Source organism: Oryctolagus cuniculus, chromosome 2 (assembly GCF_964237555.1).
Source record: "Oryctolagus cuniculus chromosome 2, mOryCun1.1, whole genome shotgun sequence".
Lineage (NCBI taxonomy): Eukaryota > Metazoa > Chordata > Mammalia > Lagomorpha > Leporidae > Oryctolagus > Oryctolagus cuniculus.
The window spans coordinates 148,410,459-148,434,438 of NC_091433.1; the positions used below are offsets into that span (position 1 = coordinate 148,410,459).

General features: G+C 39.0%; 1 protein-coding gene across 7 annotated transcripts in view; it reads right to left on the reverse strand.

Annotated features, from left to right (window-relative positions):
- The window catches only part of ACYP2 (acylphosphatase 2), a 355,520-nt gene that overhangs the window by 17,806 nt on the left and 313,734 nt on the right, over nucleotides 1-23,980 (reverse strand). The gene's annotated exons all lie outside the window — the stretch shown is intronic.

Here is a 23,980-nt window from a genome sequence, read left to right on the forward strand (position 1 = left end):
GTGGAAGCCGAGCCGCGGGACCGAGCTGCGCAAGCTGCAGGGTCTGCGCGCCAGTGCTCGAAGGGGAGTGCGTGCCACACAGACAACAGCGGGGAGACTTGGGACGTCCAGGGCTCCGAGTCCACACATCGGCACTGGAAGGGGAGCGGACCTGCGTGGAGAGCGTGGGAGCCCACAGTTCGGGACACCAGCGGCAGACTCAACACGCCAGCGCTGGAACGCGAGGTGAGCCGAACCTCAATAGCCCAAGACACCGGCAGGCAAGCGGAGAGAGGAGACTAGAGGGAACGACCCCTGGGGGGTGGGGGGGAACTTCACCAGGCTATCTGGAAGAGAGAGAGAGGAAAAAAAAAAAAGGTGACTGGTACGGACACGGGTTTCTCTCTCTCCGCTCACCTCTCAAGGGCGAGCAAGACAAAGAGCAGGCGCCATCTTGGACATACGTCATAAGCAGAGCGACCTCAGGTCTGCACCGGCCCTGAGCCTAGCAGAAAAACCTGACTCTGGGCGGGGCGAATTAACAGGAGATTAGGACCTAGTAAATTTGTGGTGCTACTGAACTGAGACTGTGAAAAAAGAGATGGTGGGGGAGAGAACTCACGGAATTCACGTGAGCACTCTCCAGAGACGCTACAATTCCGTAACTTGGGCAACCCAGTGGGAGACTGAAGGAGAATTTGAGCCCACTCTGAGGGCCGAACAGATTCCCTGTGTGGTCCTTGGGAAAGAGCTTCCGATCTCTGGCTCCTGCGGGTATATCATTTGCCTGCTAACTACCTCCAACTTCGTTCAGCTGTGCGGAATTACTTCCCTTTTGAATAAAAAAAAAAAAAAGAGAGAGAGAGAGAGAGAGGTTTACCACGCCTAACCTGGGAGTGTCACCTTTGGCACACCAAACAGAGCTCTCAGGCCACACCCATCTCAAGCCCTAAGGCTCTATCAAAAACAGATAGTCCACTTAATCTAGAGTCATAGTATAACAAGAAAAAGCACCACAGTGAAGAAACCAAATATCTCCAATATGCCAAATAACAAACGCAAAAACCAAGGTAATAAAAACAAGGAAGTCACCATGAAGCCCTCAAATGAAAGACACCCCAATTCAAGATTATGAAGATGATGAGATAGAAGAAATGCAAGAAGCAGATCTCAAAAAATTGATAAGAACATTAAGAAGTTCTCAAAAACAAATTCTTGAACTACAGAAATCCTTAATGGACAAGATAGAAAATCTCTCTCGTGAAAATGAAATATTAAGGAGGAATCAAAATGAAACGAAACAACTAGTACAACAGGAAACTGGGATAGTGACTGAAGTGAAGAATTCAATAGATCAAATGAAAAACACAATAGAGAGCCTTACAAATAGAATGGGAGAAGCAGAAGAGAGAATATCGGACTTAGAAGACAGAGAACAGGAAAGGATACAGTCAGACCAAAGAAAAGACGAGGAAATTAGAAATCTAAAACATATTGTCGGGAATCTTCAGGATACGATTAAAAAACCCAACATTCGGGTTCTAGGAGTTCCTGAAGGCATGGAGAGGGAGAAAGGATTAGAAGGCCTTTTTAGTGAGATATTAGCAGAAAATTTCCCACTGAGATCTGGGACCAGACAGGGATGTCCACTCTCACCACTGCTATTCAATATAGTTCTGGAGGTTCTAGCCAGAGCTATTAGGCAAGAAAAATAAATTAAAGGGATACAAATTGGGAAGGAAGAACTCAAACTATCCCTCTTTGCAGATGACATGATTCTTTATTTAGGGGACCCAAAGAACTCTACTAAGAGACTATTAGAACTCATAGAAGATTTTGGCAAAGTAGCAGGGTATAAAATCAATGCACAAAAATCAACAGCCTTTGTATACACAGACAATGCCATGGCTGAGGAAGAACTTCTAAGATCAATCCCATTCTCAATAGGTACAAAAACAATCAAATACCTTGGAATAAACTTAACCAAGGACGTTCAAGATCTCTATGGTGAAAATTACAAAACCTTAAAGAAAGAAATAGAAGAGGATACCAAGAAATGGAAAAATCTTCCATGCTCATGGATTGGAAGAATCAATATCATCAAAATGTCCATTCTCCCAAAAGCAATTTATAGATTCAATGCAATACCAATCAAGATACCGAAGACCTTCTTCTCAGATCTGGAAAAAATGATGCTGAAATTTATATGGAGACACAGGAGACCTCGAATAGCTAAAGCAATCTTGTACAACAAAAACAAAGCCGGAGGCATCACAATACCAGATTTCAGGACACACTACAGGGCAGTTGTAACCAAAACAGCATGGCACTGGTACAGAAACAGATGGATAGACCAATGGAACAGAATTGAAACACCAGAAATCAACCCAAACATCTACAGCCAACTTATATTTGATCAAGGATCTAAAACTAATTCCTGGAGCAAGGACAGTCTATTCAATAAATGGTGCTGGGAAAACTGGATTTCCACATGCAGAAGCATGAAGCAAGACCCCTACCTTACACCTTACACAAAAATCCACTCAACATGGATTAAAGACCTAAATCTATGACCTGACACCATCAAGTTACTAGAGAACATTGGAGAAACCCTTCAAGATATTGGCACAGGCAAAGAATTTCTGGAAAAGACCCCGGGAGGCACAGGCAGTCAAAGCCAAAATTAACTATTGGGATTGCATCAAATTGAGAAGTTTCTGTACTGCAAAAGAAACAGTCAGGAGAGTGAAGAGACAACCGACAGAATGGGAAAAAATATTTGCAAACTATGCAACAGATAAAGGGTTAATAACCAGAATCTACAAAGAGATCAAGAAACTCCACAAAAACAAAACCAACAAACCAATTAAGCGATGGGCCAAGGACCTCAATAGACATTTTTCAAAAGAGGAAATCCAAATGGCCAACAGGCACATGAAAAAATGTTCAAGGTCATTAGCAATCAGGGAAATGCAAATCAAAACCACAATGAGGTTTCACCTCACCCCGGTTAGAATGGCTCACATTCAGAAATCTACCAACAACAGATGCTGGCGAGGATGTGGGGAAAAAGGGACACTAACCCACTGTTGGTGGGAATGCAAACTGGTCAAGCCACTATGGAAGTCAGTCTGGAGATTCCTCAGAAACCTGAAGATAACCCTACCGTTCGACCCAGCCATCCCACTCCTTGGAATTTACCCAAAGGAATTTAAATTGGCAAACAAAAAAGCGGTCTGCAGCCTAATGTTTATTGCAGCTCAATTCACAATAGCTAAGACCTGGAACCAACCTAAATGCCCATCAACGGTAGACTGGATAAAGAAATTATGGGATATGTACTCTTTAGAATACTATACCGCAGTAAGAAACAATGAAATCCAGTCATTTGCAACAAAATGGAGGAATCTGGAACACATCATGCTGAGTGAAGTAAGCCAGTCCCAAAGGGCCAAATACCATATGTTCTCCCTGATCGATGACAACTGACTGAACACCAAAAAGGAAACCTCCTGAAGTGAAATGGACACTATGGGAAATGGTGACTTGATCAGCATAGCCCTGACTGTTAATGAACAACTTAATACAATATCCCTCTTAGTAGTTTTTTTGTCTGTTCTACTTAATATGACTGGTTTAATTCTGTAATTAATACACAGTTACTCTTAAGTGTTAAAAATTAACTGAAATGTGATCCCTGTTAAACATAAGAGTGGGAATAAGAGAGGGAAGAGATGTATAATTTGGGACATGCTCAAGCTGACTTGCCCCAAATGGTAGAGTTAAAAACATACCAGGGGATTCCAATTCAATCCCATCAGGGTGGCATGTACCAATGCCATCTCACTATTCCAAGTGATCAATTTCAGTTCACAATTGATCATAATGAAAGGACTAAGAGTCAAAGGGAGCACATAAACAAGTCTAGTACCTGCTAACACTAACCGATGGAATAAATAAAGGGGAGAGTGATCCAACATGGGAAGTGAGATACTCAGCAGACTCATAGAATGGCAGATGTCCTAAATAGCACTCTGGCCTCAGAATCAGCCCTAAAGCCATTCGGATCTGGCTGAAAAGCCCATGAGAGTATTTCAGGCATGGAAAGCCAAGACACTCTGGCAAAAGATCTCTGCGAGTGAGATCTCAGTGGAAAGAACAGGTCTTCAAAGAAGGAGGTACCTTTCTCTGAAGGGAGGAGAGAACCTCCACTTTGACTATGACCTTGTCTAAACAAGATAAGAGTTGGAGAACTCAGAGGGCTTCCATAGCCTTGGAAACTCATGACTGGAGCATAGGGAGATTACTGATGCCATAGACAGGAGTGTCAATTGGTAAAGTCAACAACAGGAGTCACTGTGCACTTACTCCTCATGTAGGATCTCTGTCCTTAATGTGCTGTGTATTGAGATTTAATGCTATAACGAGTCCTCAAACAATATATTTCACTTTGTGTTTCTATGGGGGTGCAAACTGTTGAAATCTTTACTTAATGTATACTAAACTGATCCTCTGTAAAAAAAAAAAAAAAAAAAAAAAGAAATTATCAACTCCCAACTTGACTCTCACTGGGATTAAACATGACAATAGGTCTGATCTGATTTCATCATCATTTAAAAAAAATCATCTATTATGTTTCACTTTATGTTTCTGTGTGGGAGCAAACTGTTGAAATCCTTACTTAATGTATACTAAGCTGATCTTCTGTATATTAAGATAATCGAAAATGAATCTTGATGTGAATGGAAGGGGAGAGGGAGTGGGAAAGGGGAGGGTAGTGGGTGGGAGGGACGGTATGGGGGGGAAGCCATTGTAATCCATAAATCGTACTTTGGAAATTTATATTCATTAAATAAAAGTTAAAAAAAGGACTAAATGAAATAATTTTGTGAAGTGCTTAATACAGCACCTAGAAAATAGTAAGCACTCCATTTTTAGCTATTTTATCAGTTGAGTTTGGTAGCAGGTAATGAAAACGGCCTTAGCTCTTTTAGAATGGAATTTAATAAGTGAATTGGGTCATTAGAACTGAAAGAACAGATTTACACCAGGTCTTTCAGAACAACTCCACAGCACTGGCTGCTAAAATAAAAAGTGTAAAGCTGTGATTCTCAAGCAAACATAAAAAGATGCATGTCAGAAATTTTATTTTATGAATTATTTAATGAGGGAACCTGTAAGATATTAAGTCTTGTTCAAGGAGAATTTACACAAACACAAACACACTCACACAGATTGTATATACATACAATTATGAATGCTGAAATCAGCTTGCTAACAGATGCAAAACTGGTCAAAATTACATACAGTAGTAGTAGTTAAGAGAACTGTAATGCGAGTCTCGTGAAATTAAAAATTTTCCATGAACTGCATTTAAAAAATTAAAAATAGGTAAAATTAATTTTAAAATATCATTTACTCAATTTATACAAATTACTATTTTAAGATATAACCAATACTAATATTTGATAAATAAAATTAATGAGAGATTTTACATATATTTTCATGTTGAGTTTTTAAAATCTGGTATGTATTTTGTATTTACACTTACAACATGCATCAATTCAAACTTGCTACAGTACAAGAGCTGTAAAACCACATGTGGCTAGTAGCTTCCATATTAGACAGTATAGCTTTAGGCCAATAGAAAATAATGTTTGAGGCTATCTTTTCTTAGGGGCAAAAATCCATTGCATATCTACCAGAAAAAAATTGTTGTTCACCATGTGCAAGAATTATTTGCCTTTCAATAGCCTGCTATAAGTAAATTTCTACTCTATGTGGTTGTAAAATAGCCTAGTCAAAAGGAAATCAACCAAAGGTTCACTCCCCTACAGAAAATTCCTTACAGTTCCACTAGATAATACCCTGATTTTACCAAGATTTCTATGAAATATACCCCCGATCTCTATTACCCAAATCAATGCCTTGGACTATTTTTCTTGACAATCCTATTAGAGGAACTTCTGGGAATTAGCAACCTACCATTGAAATCACTGCATTTATGAACACACTACTTTTAATTGTGGTCTAGGCATCAGGAAGCCACCACCAGAACTATTGGTTCCAGAGCCACATAATATCCATGAGACCCTCAAAACAACTAAGCAGATGCCTCAGCCCTGCTGCCTCTTTTTCTATTAAATCAGATTCAAATTCAAATTTCACGTGAGTATCTATGATTGATGAGGTAACCATCACATTCTAATCCCTGGCTACTAGGTAGTCAGGAAATACGGCTTCTAACTTTCCAAGGTCTGCAATAAAGGGAAGACACCAGAAGGAATTCAGAACAGAGGATAACGAAGCCAACACACCATATCGACTACTGCTGTTGTTCATGTTGTTTCATGAAATTTTACACATAAGGGATTCAGAAATATTAGAAAGATCTTTTGCTGGTCTGTATGTTGTCAACAATTTTGTAGATGCTCTCAGATCCGAAGGCTTTATTTAAGCACTAGAATGGAACTCCATGGAACACCTGCTCTGAATGGTCAGGCAGAGAAGGAGAAACAGAGGACATGTAAGAGGAATGACCACAGAAGAGGGAGATAACTACAGAAGTGTGGTGTTAGGAGGACAATGGGCACAGACTATTCTAAGAAGGAAAGAACAGCCAAATTCCAAAGGCTGCTGGGGCCCAAGTAAAATTTAAGTGGGGACCTTGGCAAGATCAGCTTCACTAAGGAGGTAGTGGTAGAAGCCAGATTAGAGTGGTTTTAGGAATGAGGGTAAAGTGAAGAAACAGAAACAGCAAGAATAGGCGAATCTTTTGAGCTTACATAAAAGAAACAAGAGACAGACAGCTTAAAAACTTTAAAGTTTTGCTCTTGGCAAGTCAACCTGCATAGATTTTTAATTCAATGTGTTCCACAATTTATGAATGCTTTGCCCCAACAGAGCAATATTTGAGGAAGATTGTGTTGAGAACACAAGGTCCAAGATGTTCTCTATTCCAGATATGTTAAAAATCTATCCTACATGAAGCCAAATGAAGAGTTGGCCAGATAGCCTTGTATTTTCACACTTTACCCCGACCTCTCTACCTCCCTCCAAAATGCTCATAGACAAATGACTTTGGGGGGGGGGGTGATATTATATATTTTAGAACTAAACTGACCTATCCACATCAGATGTCATTATTTTAGGAAGTTTTCAAAACCTTGTTCTTGGCCCTATGTCCCACCCTTGTTCTTATTCTCTTTCATTTTAAAACTTACGTTCTCTTGTTGAAGTTACACAAATTCTTACAAATCACTTTAAATCCTTCTGGGAACAAAGTGAGGCTTCATAATGGAAATAACTGGGGTAGAGTATATTTACAGAGTTTTTCTTTACAACCATCTTTGCTAGAGGACATTTTTTCCTTTATGGTGAGGCATGTAACAGTTCTGTAGCCATAAAAACATGCATCTTCAGGGTAGCGCTCTCTGAAGCCACCATCCTATCAATGGCCATGAACTCCAGAACTGTGAGCTCAAGGCCACCGGCAAAGGCAGCTTCAGGCTAGATTGCTTTACTGAGGGCCAGCTGCTGGGGAACTACAAACATCATGGAAAACATCCCCACCCCCCACTTCCCCAGACTCTGACCTCATCTCAGAGAGCTGCATGCACAGTTGGAAAGAGAGATTCATGGAGCATCTTCCTGACAATCACTTTGTAAATAATTTATGCACAGTTGAATCAAAAGAACAATTTGAAGGAAGAGTGGGAAAGTAGCTAATGAAATAACAATCACTGGAAGAAGAGGTTTGATAGAAAATCAGATGCAAAAATTCAATGTCAGTGAAAAGAAGACTGTTCATGCTTTAAAGAAATGGTCTGTGACTAAGCATATTGCATTAAATATAGTTAGTTCTGAAGATAAGGCTTTTAGAATGCCTTTAAATACCCAACAAAAAATCAAAATGGTGAAGCTTTTCTTTATGGATAAAGGAATGGTTTCACTTTTGAACTTCCCAGATTTAAAAAATGAATGTTTTTTAGATTTTTATTTCCCCATAGGAGAGTTTTTATCTTAAAAGCCAAGTATATGAGTCAGTTCATGGGGAGGCTCATGATAGGAGGTAAGAATGCCATAGTAATGTTTCAGTTACTTTTTACATAAAAGTACCTGTAAGTACTACTTTTACATTAATGGTCTCTCCTTTTTCCCCAGCACTAATGTGTTAAATGCTCACAAACTTCAGTCTGTTAAACAGACAGAGATTAATGGGAAATAGTGATTTCCTATAAAATGTTTTCTTTTAATACTCATAAAAATATACCAGCTTTTTTTAAATGAAAATATAGAATAAAATAGAAGGTGAGGGAAAAATACAAACCTTTCTAATATCACTTTTTTTCAGGTTGTAACAGAAAAAACTATTGCTAAATACTGGTAAACATCTCTGTCTAAATTTTGAAAACTAAAATTGAATGTAAAGTTGTCACTTTATTACAAAAAATTTAAATAGTACATGCTGTTGGATGATTTAAATCTGCTGTACTTTTTATAAAGAAATCTAACTTATTAATAGCTTTATGAATCTTAGACAAATAAAAGGATATCATCAATATATCCAAGTTGCCTAGCTAGTAGGAGGTGACACAGTGGAAGAAGGAAGGGTTAGAAGCTGAAAGGGAGAAGACAGAAAATGATCTGAGAGATATGTAATCACCCTTCTCTAAGGTAAATTCTACATAACTGTGATATTGCACTTCAAGGTGCATACAATTTCCTAAATACCATTACTAAAATGATCAAATGCTGTCTCGTAAACAGAATCAAATGTAATTGAAATTAATTACATTATACCTCCCTCTTTCGAACTGCAAGTTACTTACATTAAGCATAATAGCTAGCTGTCATTATTTATAATTTTTCAAATTACTTTTAGATAAGACAGCTCTAACTACACATATACACTCAAACTTGTAAAAGTGTCACCTTTGTATTTGAATAAATTCAAAAGTCTGGGACCTCAGAAGTTAGAACCATGAAGCTAAGAAGCCAGAAGGTGATTCCTGCTGTGAAAGAAACTGGACTCCTTGATGTTAGTTCTAGAATGTGCTATTTGGATCAGGCAATCTTCTGTGAGAAGACACAAAGTTTTAGTGCTCTTTTTTTTTTTTTTAAAGATCTATTTATTTATTTGGAAGTCAGAGTTACAGAGAAAGAGAGGCAGAAGCAGAGAGAAAGAAAGAGAGAGAGGGAGGGAGGAAGAGAGACAGAGATTTTCCATCTACAGGTTCATTCCCCACATGGCCGCAATGGTCAAGACTAAGCCAGGCTGATGCCAGGCGCCAGGAGCTTCTTCCTGGTCTGCCACATGGGTGCAGGAGCCCAGGTACTTTGGTAATCTTCTTTTGCTTTCCCAGGCACATTAGCAGGGAGCTGGATCAGAACTAGAGCAGCGGGGACAAAGCTCTTCTAATTGCACACTATTTCCCACTACAGCTAAACTTACATCAAAGGAAAAAAAGAAACCAGTTAGAAGCTTTCTATAGATTCCTATGAAACATCATTGTATTGGTGGAGTTGCCAAAAGTCTTCAATGGACTAGGAATTGATCTTAAAAATGTTCTCTGAGGAGCCAGTGCTGTGGCATAGTGGGTAAAGCCACTTTCTGCAACACCAGCATCCCATATGGGCTCCTGTTTGAGTTCCGGCTGCTCCACTTCCAATCCACCTCCCTGATAATGCTCCTGGGAAAGCAGAGGAAGATGGCCCAAGTGCTTGGGCCCCTGTACCGATGTGGGTGACCCAGAAGAAGCTCCTGGCTTCTGGCTTGGGACTGGCCCAGCCCTGGTTGCTGTGGCCATCTGGGGAGTGAAACAGTAGATGGAAGACCTCTCTCTGTCTCTCCTCTCTCTCTCTCTCTCTATAACTCTGACTTTCAAGCAAATGAGTATTTAAAAAGTGTTCTCTGAAATAATCAAGTTTAGGGGAACAAATGAGTTCTAACTAAATTCACAGGAGTTCAGTTTATAAAACAGGATACCATGCATTAATTTATATTAGGCACTGTAATACATTACACCAGCAAAATGAATGATACAAATTATATGATCATCTTAATAGATGCAAACAGGCCAGCGCCGCGGCTCACTAGGCTAATCCTCCGCCTAGCGGCGCCGGCACACCGGGTTCTAGTCCCGGTCGGGGCGCCGGATTCTGTCCCGGTTGCCCCTCTTCCAGGCCAGCCCTCTGCTGTGGCCCGGGAGTGCAGTGGAGGATGGCCCAGGTGCTTGGGCCCTGCACCCCATGGGAGACCAGGAAAAGCACCTGGCTCCTGGCTCCTGCCATCGGATCAGCGCGGTGCGCCGGCCACATCACGCTGGCCGCGGCGGCCATTGGAGGGTGAACCAACGACAAAGGAAGACCTTTCTCTCTGTCTCTCTCTCTCTCACTGTCCACTCTGCCTGTCAAAAAAAAAAAAAAATAGATGCAAACAGACATTTAAGTAAGATTCAATATTTATTCATGATCATTTTAAAAAAGTTGAACAGATTAGAAGGAACATGTCTCTGGGAAGCGAGATACTCAGCAGACTCATAGAATGGCAGATGTCCTAAATAGCACTCTGGCCTCAGAATCAGCCCTAAAGCCATTCGGATCTGGCTGAAAAGCCCATGAGAGTATTTCAGGCATGGAAAGCCAAGACACTCTGGCAAAAAGATCTCTGTGAGTGAGATCCCAGTGGAAAGAACCTGTCTTCAAAGAAGGTGGTACCTTTCTCTGAAGGGAGGAGAGAACCTCCACTTTGACTATGACCTTGTCTAAACAAGATAAGAGTCGGAGAACTCAGAGGGCTTCCATAGCCTTGGAAACTCATGACTGGAGCATAGGGAGATTACTGATGCCATAGACAGGAGTGTCAATTGGTAAAGTCAACAACAGGAGTCACTGTGCACTTACTCCTCATGTAGGATCTCTGTCCTTAGTGTGCTGTACATTGAGATTTAATGCTATAACAAGTACTCAAACAGTATATTTCACTTTGTGTTTCTATGGGGGTGTAAACTGTTGAAATCTTTACTTAATGCATACTAAACTGATCTTCTGTAAAAAAAAAAAAAAAGAAAGAAATTATCAATTCCCAACTTGACTCTCACTGGGATTAAACATGACAATAGGTCTGATCTGATTTCATCATCATTTAAAAAATCATCTATCATTTTTCACTTTATGTTTCTGTGTGGGAGCAAACTGTTGAAATCTTTGCTTAATGTACACTAAGCTGATCTTCTGTATATTAAGATAATCGAAAATGAATCTTGATGTGAATGGAAGGGGAGAGGGAGTGGGAGGGGGGAGGGTTGCGGGTGGGAGGGACGTTATTGGGGGGCAGCCATTGTAATCCATAAGTCGTACTTTGGAAATTTATATTCATTAAATAAAAGTTAAAAAAAAATAAAAAAAAGGAACATGTCTCAACATAACAAAGGTTATATATGACAAACTCACAGCCAATAGCACATTGAATGGGGAAAAGTTGAAAGCAGTCCTCCACCTGCAGTGCCAGCATCCCATATGGGTGCTGGTTTGAGTCCTAGCTGCTCCACTTCCAATCCAGCTCCCTTTCTAATGTACCTGGTAAAGAAGTGGAAGATGACCCAACTACTTGGGCCACTGCACACACTTGAGAGACCCAGAGGAAGTTCCTGGCTCCTGGCTTCGGCTTGGCCCAGCTCCCTGCCCCTTCCTACACCTGCCAATATGGCCATTTGAGGATGGAAGATCTCTCTCTCTCCCCACCTCTCTCTGTAATTTTGACTCTCGATCTTTTTTAAAAGATTTATTTATTTATTTATGTACATTTCCATGTATTTATTTATTTGACAGATAGAGTGACAGAATGAGAGGGGGAGAGGAAGAGAGAGAAGGACAAATTGATTCTATTCTCTGGTTCATTCCCCAAATGGCCACAGTGGTCATCACTGGGCCAGGCTGAAACCAGGAATCAGGAACTCTATACAGGTCTCCCATGTGGGTAGCAGCAACTCAAGCACCTGAGCCATCTGCTTCCCAGGAGCATCAGCAGAGAGCTGGATCAAAAGCAGGCCGGATTCAAACTGGCACTCTAGTATGATATGAAGGCCAGGATGGAGCCAAACTGGCATTCTGATACGAGATGAAGGCATTGCTAGTGGCAGTTTAACTCCATGTGCCGCCATGCCCAACCCCCAATGGAAATCTTTCAGTGAATAAATGATACCAGCAATAATAGTAATGACACAGTAAGTTTTTTTTTTCTTTTAAAAAAAAGGAGGGAGGCAGTAGCTGGACAGGAATGCAGGATCTAGAGAAAAACCTTTTTTAAAACAATTAGATATTAAATCAAATTTCTATGTGTATGGGAATGATCTAATAGAAAAAGAAAAGGTGAGAGTATGTAAGAGTAATAATAGCAGTAGCAAACCAGGCTCTAGCACACAAGTGCAGTGGCAAGAAGAGTGCCAAAAAAGGAACACACAAGTTCAGACAAAAAAATGAGCTACAAAACAGGAGAGACTAAGAAAAAATAATAGGTGAACAGATTTTGGCAGTGAAATAGAAGAGAGCAAATACTAAAAAGACAAAGGAGATTCATGTCAAGGGCCACCAGGGATGGACTGGTGGCAGCTGCCAGAGGGGTCTGAGTAGAGGAGATGGGTGAAGCCATATATATCCAGGTGTGGTGGGGAAAAAGTACAGCGATCAATGATGCACTCCCGATAATATGACTGATTGTTTCTGTAGCCTGTTCTGACTTACAAGCACATGAGGGCTTCTTATGTGTTCAGTTTTAGCCCTGAATCATATAAGTTTTCAAATGTTTGGTCACATTATAAGTAGCATTAAAATCTTTTCTATTTAATAATAAGAAGAAATTTATGTTTATGTCAATAGATTAATATCTAATCATTTTCAATGCCTCTCAAGATTTACATTCTGTGCATAGACCCTATAAATTGATTAAGTACAACTTAAGTTATACTTATTAAGTTGTAATCAACTTCCTATTGTTAGAAATTTGAGTTGTTAATTACAAAATATATTTAAATTTATTTTCTCCCTTGATCTAGATGGCACCATGAAGTCACGGTTTAAAAGGATGGGGGTAGTGAATCTGAACCAGATCTCTGGTTCAAGTGATTGCTACCCTTGTCCCGAGCTGTGCAGCCCTGAGCCAGTTACTTAACCTCTGTTTCTCAGTGTCTTCATCTGTAAAACGAGATTAATAGTATTTCTATCTTACAGTAGTGTTGTGAAGATGAAAGGGGTTAATAATGTGTCATTAAAGAAAAATTACAAGAAGCCATTGTTTGGGACCAGGCTTCTGCACTGAACCCCAACAGACAAGGCTAAAAACAAAAATGGCGTCACTCATGTTACAGTTACAAGCTGAAGATAACATTGCCCCCCCAAAGCCACAAACAAACAAAAAAACCAGAATTGCAAAGATAGTAATAGCCATGTTGCCCAAACAGGCAGGATTCAATGGGCATGATAATGAAGTTTCCTCTGCTTTGATCCTTATGCAAAAAAGGGAACTTGAAGTAACCTATGTGAATCAGTTATTTTCCTATTATTATCTGTCACTGTTCCCACCTTATAAGGAACACATTTTGAAATGACCAGTCTGCCTTTTATTTTCCTTCTTTCTTGTGTCTATTAGACCAATCTCTTCTAAGCAACTTCTATTAGAAAAGATGGCCCTCTTTTTTCTCCATTTCCCGTGATTTCATGGGGGAGTGAATGGCTCACTGCAGTTGGTTAATCACTTAAAAGCAAGTCAGATGTTTTGATTCTGTTAATAAAGGAGTGTTTATTTAGTGCTTTTAAAAAATCATTCATAGAAATAGATGGGAAAAACATGTGACCTGAACTAAGCACAGATCAAGCACAACTGTGCTCCAGGTCAGAATTAATTCCCAGGATCTTCAAATCTGACCAGAAGGGTAAAGTGCTTATATCAGAGCAAAAATAAAGGGTAGACCAGGGTGAAGGCACAGAGGAGGAAAGGAAGATGAGCTGGGAACTGTCTGAAGACACTGAAACTGACTTTCAGTTTCCCAACAAGCTTGATGGTAGGATTTATGGGTATTTATTATTTTAGTAATTTTATTTGAAGTCCCCAATCCCTAACTTCAGCAGAAACAGAAGTGTAAATGTTGGGATTTAAAACTGTGTCTTTGAAGGAGAACTTATTTACACTTTTGTTATTCTTTCATAAGAGATTTAAATTTAATATATAAATTCAAAAATTTTTAAAGCAAAAATACTTAACATACATTTAATTTCTAAGAGAACTGGGTCCTCCTGAGTAATGTGTTATGAATTAAAAACACATTAAATGAATAGCAACAGTCATTTCAGCTCCTTTGTGGAAGGACACAGACTACCAAGTAAATGTGTAAGTGAAAAGAAATAGTAATGAAGACTGTTAATTGTGTGGCTTGCTTCTATTATAACATTCATTCTAAAGAAGGAAATAATTAACCAATAGGATATAATTTCTGTTTTTACAATTCTTGTTCAAACAGGTTTAATTGAATTTGTGTAATGGGAAAAAAGGGGAACTCGGTAAAGCAGTTTCCATAATCATCTAGATTCTATGTTGCTACAATCTATATTTAACACCTTAGAAAATGGCCCCCAAATTAACACCTCCTTCATTTCATTACCAGGAGCTGTGGCACCACTCTCCTTTAGAACAGTAAGATTTTTATTTGGCTTTCAATGTAATTTTACTTCATCATACCAGAGCCTAGAATTAACTTTTGTATCACAAAAAGTTGAGCACAAGGGTTTCACCAAACTTTAGCTCTAGGTATTTCTGTCACATGATGTCTTTGCTACTCTAGTTCCAAGGAGATAAGGGGTCCTTACCAAACCGAAGACTGGAAACATCAGCCCTTCCTTACTTTCCTAGGCATCATGCAGGCTAATAACTTGGCACCTCTCAACTGGCGGACTCATACAGTTGTAACGTCCAGAGCTTTGATGGGCAGTGCATCCGTACACAAGTACTGTGGTAGCACCTCTGATCTCCTCTGTGCATGCTACTTAGTTTGATGAACTGAATTAAACAGATAAGAAGTTATCTGGCACCAGAAGCATTAGAATATATCCCAGTGCCAAGAAAAGAAAATTAAGCCATGACTTCTGGGCTGTAATGATAAGGTTAATCATAACTGATTTTAATACTAAGTGACCAAGATTGAGGCTAATCAGGTATTAGGTCAAGATAATAAGCTGGAATTGATAATACACAGAGTAATCTATTTTTGAATAGTGCTTTGTTAGTTTCAAAATGTTTTAAATTATGTTATTTCACTAACATTTTCAACATCTCTCTAGGGAAGGTATTATTATTTCCATTTATAAATGAAGAGACCTGGACTCACAGAAATAAATTCCTCTCCCACTTGGGGACATTTCCTTTTCCACCGGACCTTTATATACCTTTCTTCCATGATCCTGACACTTGGTAGATTCTTTTCAAGTAATTCATAAATCAACAGTTTTTGTAATTCATAAATCAACTAAGTATTGATTAGAATTTAAACCCACTTTCCAGTTACTACTCTATTTCTCTTTCCCTAAGATAGGTTTCTTAAGAGTAAAATCTACTCAGTGTCTCTTCACCTCTATTAGCTCTTCAAGCCAATGAATCTGGCTTCCAAGGCCCTACTCTACTAAAACTGCCCTCACAAGGGTGATCACAGACCTCCAAGTCCATAAATACGAAGAATAAACTTTCGTCACCTTGACATTCTTCCTCCTCTTTACCCTAGGCTTCTGGGACACCACCCTTTTTTTTTCCCTCTATGTCTCTGCTGATTCTTCATTAGGAGTCTCTCTTACTTTGTCCTATCATTTTGGTGCTCTCCAGACTTAATCCTCTGCTTTCTTAATTGCTATATACTCTTTGGAAGATTTAATGTAAGCCCAGCCTGATCCTGAACGCTCCGGATTCATACTCCCCTAGGAAATCTCCCGACTTGGCTGTACTCTAACTGCTTCCACCTCCACATCCTCTGCCCACCCACACCTCCCTTACTCATGTGCTCTGTCTCTGAAAATTGACAGAATTTTGGGTTAATAATCCCTGCACAATCAGCTAAGATGCCTCTTGATTTTAATAATATCCTCCCCACCCCCAACCATCTCTTATTCTCCTTATGACTTTGGCTTGCATCAGGCTCTTGTTTGATTACCAAGAATAAAGTCAAGATTGCCTCAGAGGCTTGCACCATTATTTAACAGGTGCAGCACAAAGACTTGATATTTGTGTCCTTCCATTCCAGTGTTTCTATTGTTTCCAGTGTTTCTATTCTATCATCTATTGTTGAAGCTCAGTGAGAGAGTCTTAGGATTGACGGAAAATTAGAAATTACAACTTGCATCTTATCTTCATTGAAGTTAAAGTTTATCTTAGTTACAAAAAAAAAAAGATGATGTAGCAAATGCAAACCATTTAACAAATAGTTAATATATTCTGTAATCTGTGCCATGTATCTGAGCTATAAAGACAAATACGATGTGGTGCCTGTCCCCATGAGTATAAAGTATAGTCAGAAAGTCAAAGAATTATAATTCAGCATGATGAATGCAATGATAAAGGAATATATGAAATGTTACTTGAGTACAAGACAGAGTTCATCTGTTTATTCTGTCCTCTTTCTGTTGGACACAGACAGGGTTGAATTTTGTGATGAAAACTCAAGGTTCCCAAAGAGGATATATTAGAGGTGGTGAAGATCAAAGGCAAAGCATATTACCAGCAGCATTTATAATCACAACCTCTCTTTAATAAAGGAATTTTTCCCTAACAAGGATTGGAAGAATGAACATGTAAGCAATCTAAGTTTCATGTTCATTTCTTTTTTCCTGAAAAGGATGTATGCAATATAAATATAAATAAAAAACCCACAGCAATGACTTTGGAAACTCCTGTAATATACTTTGTTATGAGCATGCTTAATGCTGCATTTCATTGTTTGACTAAATGTTAATAAGAAATTATATTACAATGGAAGTTTTTTCCCCTTATCAAATATTCCATTAGGTGAATCAAGCAGGGCCTGCACACTCATTATAAAATAATACATGATGACCTTCCAAATTCTAAATGGAATTCACTTAATATGTTAGAGTCTATAAATCTGTTTAATCATTTCTGTGTGCCTGATATTCCTTAGCAAGGGATTTGTTAGATACAAAGCGGATCCACACTTTGCTAGTTATTAGTTTCTCCCCTAGGAAAGCTTGGGGAAGACACCCCCAGGGTGTTGAAATAGGGCATTAAAAGATTTCCCCATCCCTAAATTATTACATGGTTTCAAGGAAATGGTAAAAAAATAAAAGTCCCTCCCACCCCCTAACTTAAAACCAGAAGCTAGAAATAGTCAAGAGGTACTACTTTCCCTTCAAAGTTAAGAACAGGTGCAGACATTTTCCTAGAGGTTAAGATGTCAGTTGAGACACCTGTATCTTATACCAGAGTGGGTTCATGAAATAACTGGCTCCAGCTCCTGATTCAGCTTCCAACTCCAGCTTCCTGTCAGTGTAGACCCTGGGAGTCAGAAGCGATTGCTCAAGTGATTGAGTCCCTGTTACCCATTAGGGAGGCCTGGATTGACTTCCTGGCTTTGGTGCTTTGCAGCTCCAGCCATTGTGAGCAACTGGGAAGTGAATCAGTGGATAGCAACTCCATGTGTCTGTCTCTCAAATAAATAACTATTAAAATGTACTTATGAGATTTTTCACTTCTGTCAAAAGGTCTCTGTTTCCTGTGGTTGGGAGTAAGACAGTGAGATATAGATACAGAAGTAGAACAGATAATGAGCTACAAACAGACAGCTGTTATTGGAAAAGTGTACTTGTATTTAGGTTCACATTGGTCTGGTTGACATGAAATTGAACTAGAAAATACAGAAGAGCATCTTCATTATAGTCCTTTAACAGCTGAATCATGCTAACTCAAAGTCAAAATAAATTTTATTTTATTAATTTAGAGCATTAAGACCACAGTTATTTATGTGAACAGCTTCTTTTTTCATCTTCTTTCATATCTTACCTGACAGAGAACTTTAAAATAATATTAGGAAATTTGAAACATGGTCTAGAAAATTCAGGACTATCTCAGTTCAGGTTGCCATGGCATTTTGTTTTCTGCTTTTTAAAATTATTTTTTATCTTATTTGAAAGGCAGAGAGGCTCACAGAAAGAAACAGAGATATTCCATCTGTTGGTTCACTTCCCAAATACACCCAACAGCTGGGGCTATGCCAGGCCCAAGCAGGAGCCCAGGACTCAATCTATGGTCTTTCACATGAGTGGCAGGAATGCAAGCTACCAGCTGCTCCCTCCCAGAGTGTGCATTAGCAGAAAGCTGGACTTGGAAGCACAGTAGGGAAATGAACCCAGGAACTCCAATATGGGATGGAATATCATCTTATCCTCTGTGCTGAAGCCTGTCCCCATACGGTAACATTTTTTAAATTAATTTATTTGAAAGGCAGAGTTACAGAGAGGCAGAGAGAGAGAGAGAGAGAGAGATCTTCCATCTGCTGGTTCACTCCCCAAATGACCACAATAGCTGGAGTTGGGCCGATTTGAAGCCACAAGCCAGGAGCTTCTTCTGGGTCTCCCATGTGGGTGCAGGGAGCCAAGGAGTTGGGCCATCTACTGCTTTCCCAGGCCACAGCAGAGAGCTGGATTGGAAGTGGAGCAGCAGAACTCCAACCGGTGCCCATATGGGGTGCTGGCAACGCAGGAAGTGGTTTTGCCTACTTACACCACAGTGCCGGCCCCAAGGATGACATTTTAAAACAGCCCTATACCTTCTCTGACAACAAAAATAACATCAAAAATATAAATATGATCCACATTATCAATAAGTTATTATTCAATGTAATTAACATGATTTTTCTTTTTCCTGCTCTGGAACAAAAATCTAAACCATATTACAAAGTGGTAAACAAATTTTTGAAACTAAACACGCTTCCTTGCAACTTTATTGCCTGTTAGTCAAGTTGAACTGAGTATTTTAACTTAATTAAGGACACAGACAAGCACTACTCTTTAGTGGTGAAGCACAAACCCCTGGCTGCAGTTATAACATTCTCCTTTGTATTCATGTTAGAGAAACTATTCCTGGCTTATGTAAAGTTTTTTTCTTCCTGCAAATATTATGGCTTATAAGAAACAGTTTGATTCCTTATGGCTATAACTACTATGCCCCCTTTTGTATAAAAACTCAGCAAAAGAATTTTTTTATCATCTAAAGTTAAGTGCTTTCCAACAATAACAAAAATATTTAATTTTGTATGATTTTCCTTTTAGTTTCAGAAAACAATTTAATTGTCTCAGTATGATGTTGGTCTTTGGGAAGCTCAAGAGACAAAATCAGACATTTGTGCATGCTGCAAATTCCTGGTTTTAGTTCCAAAAACAACTGTTGTAACTATTGGTATTGAGATCTTCCCTCCTCCCCACTTTGGCTGGGATGAGGTAGAGGGCAGGCAAGTTGCTGGGAAATCTGCTAAGAATTGTTCAGGCATAAAGGTTTAGAAATGTTAACTAATGACTTTCAAGAGATTTGTAACTTCAAAACATTAATTATAAGATTAATAGATTTTATGTCTCCTGATTCCTTTCTTTGGATTTTGTGTGTTTTATATATATATATATATATATATATATAAATATATATATATATATATATATATATATATATATATATATATATAAAACAACACTGTTAAATAATGTGCTGGTTTAGACTGTATTTCCTAACAGTATGTTTAAAATACCACTTGGTGCAGTGGTTAAGACACAAGTGCCTGGCTGGTGTTCCAGCCTGGTGGGTAAAGTTGCCAACTACAATGTTGGCATCCCATATGAGTGCTGGTTTGTGTCCCAGTTATGCCACTTTGGACCCAGCTCCCTGCTCACAGCCTGGGAAAAGAAGCAGAAAATGACCCAACTGCTTGGGCCACTACAGCCACATAGGAGACCTGGATGGAATTCCTGGCCCAGCCCTAATGGTTGCTGCCATTTGGGAAGTAAACCAGCAGATGGAAGATCTCTCTCTCTCTCTCTCTCTCTCTCTCTCTCTGTAACTCTGATTTTCAAATAAATAAATCTTTTAGGAAGAAAAAAAAAAAAGACACAATTGGAGATGCCTACATTTGAGTCCTGTGTCCATGCCAGATTCCAGCTCCCTGCTTATGTGTACCCTGGAAGGCAGCAGAAGATGGTCTAAGTACTTAGGTCCCTGTCACCCATGTGGGAAACCTGGATTGAGTTGCTTGCTGGCTCTTGGCTTTGATGTGGCCCAGCTCCAGCTGTTGTGGTCATATGGGGAGTGAACCAATGGACAGAAGATTCTCTCTCACTGTGTCTTTCTGCCTTTCAAATAAATAAAATCTATTAAAATAAGTAAACTATTGTATGTTTAAATTAAAGACAGAACATAAGAATTGTCTACTGCATGCCCAAACAGGGATGGTAAGGCATGTGCCACAGTCATTTATTCAAATCTAGGTTTACTATACTTTAAGTCACAGTTTTGTCATAGTGTTGCTTTATCAACAGCACGAAGATAAAAACAACTGGAACATAATTGTTAGAGAAAAGTCCATTTCCTGGCCCTATGTTAAGCATTTTCTTGTGAAAAGGCACGTAACAAATGCCATCTTTATAAGACTGCACAGTTGAAATGGGAGACCCTACAGCAGCTGGTGTTCAAGCATGGAAAATGTTGCTTGTGAGAAAATCTTTAAGACTATTTTCTTTATTTCATTCATTCAGTCTCAATAAATATTTATTGAGCACTTGTTATGTGCAAATCAATATGAGCAACTCAAGAATGTTGAAAATATATAGTCTGTGTCTTTGAGGAAATTTGCGGCCTTGAAGAAGAAATAGGATATTCCACAACACAATCAGCCTGTGAAAACTGCATCCTCATATGTGCCTCTTTTATATTCAGATACAGAAACTACAGCTCAGAGAGAAGAACTGAGCTGGCCAAACCACCACACTGGTGCAAAGACATCACTAGTAGTATGGAAATACCACTGGATGCCATGTAATCCCCTTACTTTGGTTTGAGCTAGACCAAACCTCAAAAAACTGATATGGGTTGGAAGGTTGGGGAAAAATGAGAACACAGACTATCTTCAGGCCTGCTTTCACTTAGTTTTACTGTGACCCAGAAAAAAAAGGAAGTGGGAAACACACACCAAAGGTAAGGATTCAAGCTGACTCAGCTCCTAGATATCCCCCTAGCTCCTCACAGACCTTGGCCAAAGTTCAAGGAGATGTAGTCCCCAGGGAACCTAGGTCACTAGATCCCAGAGCTAGGTACAACTTCTCATACACGGCTCACTGCAGTAAGCCACCTCAGTATTCCACTTCTAGTGCTTCTTTGAGCCTACCGTGGGCAGTCTACACCCACAAAGTTCCAGTTTCCTCAACTCTGAAATTTAATACTTGATACACTGTAGGCTTATTCTAAGCCTTGGCCAAGATGGCCTATGTGAAATGCCAAGCATGATGCCTCACCCATGAAGCAAGCAAAGGTGCTTCAGAAGGGACCCCCTCAGCTGAAGAACTCAAAGTAGGATACAGGTCTCCTGACTCTCTAACCCTAATACTCTTTCCCACACAGAAATGACAGCAACTGCCACGTACTGGACTTCTACTTTGTGCCCATGGAATAATACATTAAAGGGTGAGATAAAACTATGCTTACCTGCGGATAGTACTGAATGTCTACAACTGTTTAAATTTATTAGCCCGAGTTTATCAGTGACTTGTTTATAGGGAATTCACCATAATTAGGGGCTTTCTTTAGCATGGTAACCACCAGCTAAATAATATAATGAATGGGAAGAAATTCCATTTCACATAAAAATGGAGAGAGGAGAGGAATAAACAACAGAATGCTCCATGACATTTAAAGAGAAAATTTTAAAGAACTGTAGGTGTCACATGTAATTAAAACTGTGAACCTTTACTGGAAAACATAAAATAAGATGAACAAATTGAGACATATACCATGATTTAACATAAGAAAACAATTTTCACCAAGTTATTTATTCTTATTAAATATTAAAATTATACACTAACAAAAAAATGAGTTACAATACTGATCTAATTGCCAGAAAATCCTAAAGTACATAGTATACTAATTAAATTATAATAATTAAATAGTTAGAGGCACATGGGGTATGTGGAAATAATTTTATAAGGTATACAATCATAAAATTAGGAAAAATTATTTAATAATGTCCTAATTATACTTTAATAATTGCCAGTATGACTGGCCAACTATTAAACATAAAACAAAACTAAAAAAGTGATTTAGATCAGCTCTTACACGATAAACCAGAGTAAGTCCCTAGTGTATTAAAGAGTTAAATATTTTCTTTAATTCTTAGCAAAGCTAGGAGGAAAAAAATAATCAAGTATTTGTGAAGCCTTTAGAGAGAAAACACCTTTTAAAAAACTTATTTGGGGGAGAGGGATGGAGGAAGGAATAGTGCAAGGAAGAGACAGAGAGAGAAAGAAACTTACACCAGGCTCGGCACTGTGGTGTAGTGGAGGTTAGGCCATCACCTGCAATGCCTGCATCTAATACGAGCAGCTTTCTGATCCCACAGGAGCTCCACTTGTAATCCAGCTCCCAGCTAATGCAGCTAGGAAAGCAGTGGAAGATGGCCCAAATGCTTTGGCTCCTGCCACCCACGTGGGAGACCCAGATAGAGTTCTTGGCTCCTGGCTTCAGCCTGGCCCAGCCCAGCCCTGGCCATTGCAGCCATTTGGGGGAGAGAACTAACAGATGGAAGATATCTTTCTCTCTTTATCTCTCCCTTTTTTTAACTCTGCCTTTCAAATAACAAACAAATCTCTTTGGAAAAAAAATCTTTCAAATCCTTCATTTTGTAGATCATTATAAAAGAGTGATGATTTACTTTAAAGAGGCAAGTTCCCTTATTTTGCTGTTCTGTGTTTGCCTTTTTAAAGATACCTCAAATCCTTTATGGAATGGAATCACAGATAAATAAACAGACCAAGTTTCCTTAATCACAGCACCTAAATGAATAATTTCATTTACTAAAACTGGAGATAAGACAGGAAGGAAAATGCATTCAGTCTTGGTTTACAAGTTTAAAAGCCCAACAACTTCAACCACTGAAGGCTGTGGAATGATCAAAACCAAAAGAGAGAACTCTTTGATACAGTTTGTATCTAAACGCTTGAAAATGAAAATGAATATCAGTAAAAAAGGTTCAGGAAGGGGCATTTTAAAAAGGAATTATATGTTGCGGCTCAGGTTCAAAGCAACTATGGTTGGCAGGAAATCAAGGTTTTCCATATTGTGTATTTGGCAGTGACAGCAACTGAGGGTTAGGTTTTGTGAATATGTGATTTTTAAACTTGAAATCAATAAGTGTAATATGAGAATTACTTGAACTTTATGTGAATTTATTTGAATTTCAACAGCTACCAATAGATGTGCTTAGAATGAACGGGCTCCATTCCCAAACAGCACAGTATTTCTAATCTATTTTAGACTCTGAAATGAGAGTCACATCCAGGAAGACAGCTCTGAACCTTTTTCCCAGCTGCAGAAATAACTCTTGCTGCTCCTCTGACCCACACCAAGGGAAGCCACTTAAAAAAGATTTTTTTTGTTTTTTTGCTAACAATCATTTGGCCAATGTAACCCACAAATGGAACAATAAACTGCTGACTTCTCTTCAGAAAACCTATTCTCAATCCCCTGGAACTAGGTAGATAAATAAAGAAGGCAAGAGTTCTTTTAATTCCTTTCTTATTTTCCACAATGATCTTATTATCTCAAAGAAGCCCACTGTTCATGAGCTTATAATATGGAGATTATCTTCCAACAAGGAAGATTAATCTTCTCCAAGATACTTTTATTCATCCAGGGTGGTTAATGATTGCCCTGTTGGTCTCCATCCCCAATTTCTTGGGACTTTGCAACTAC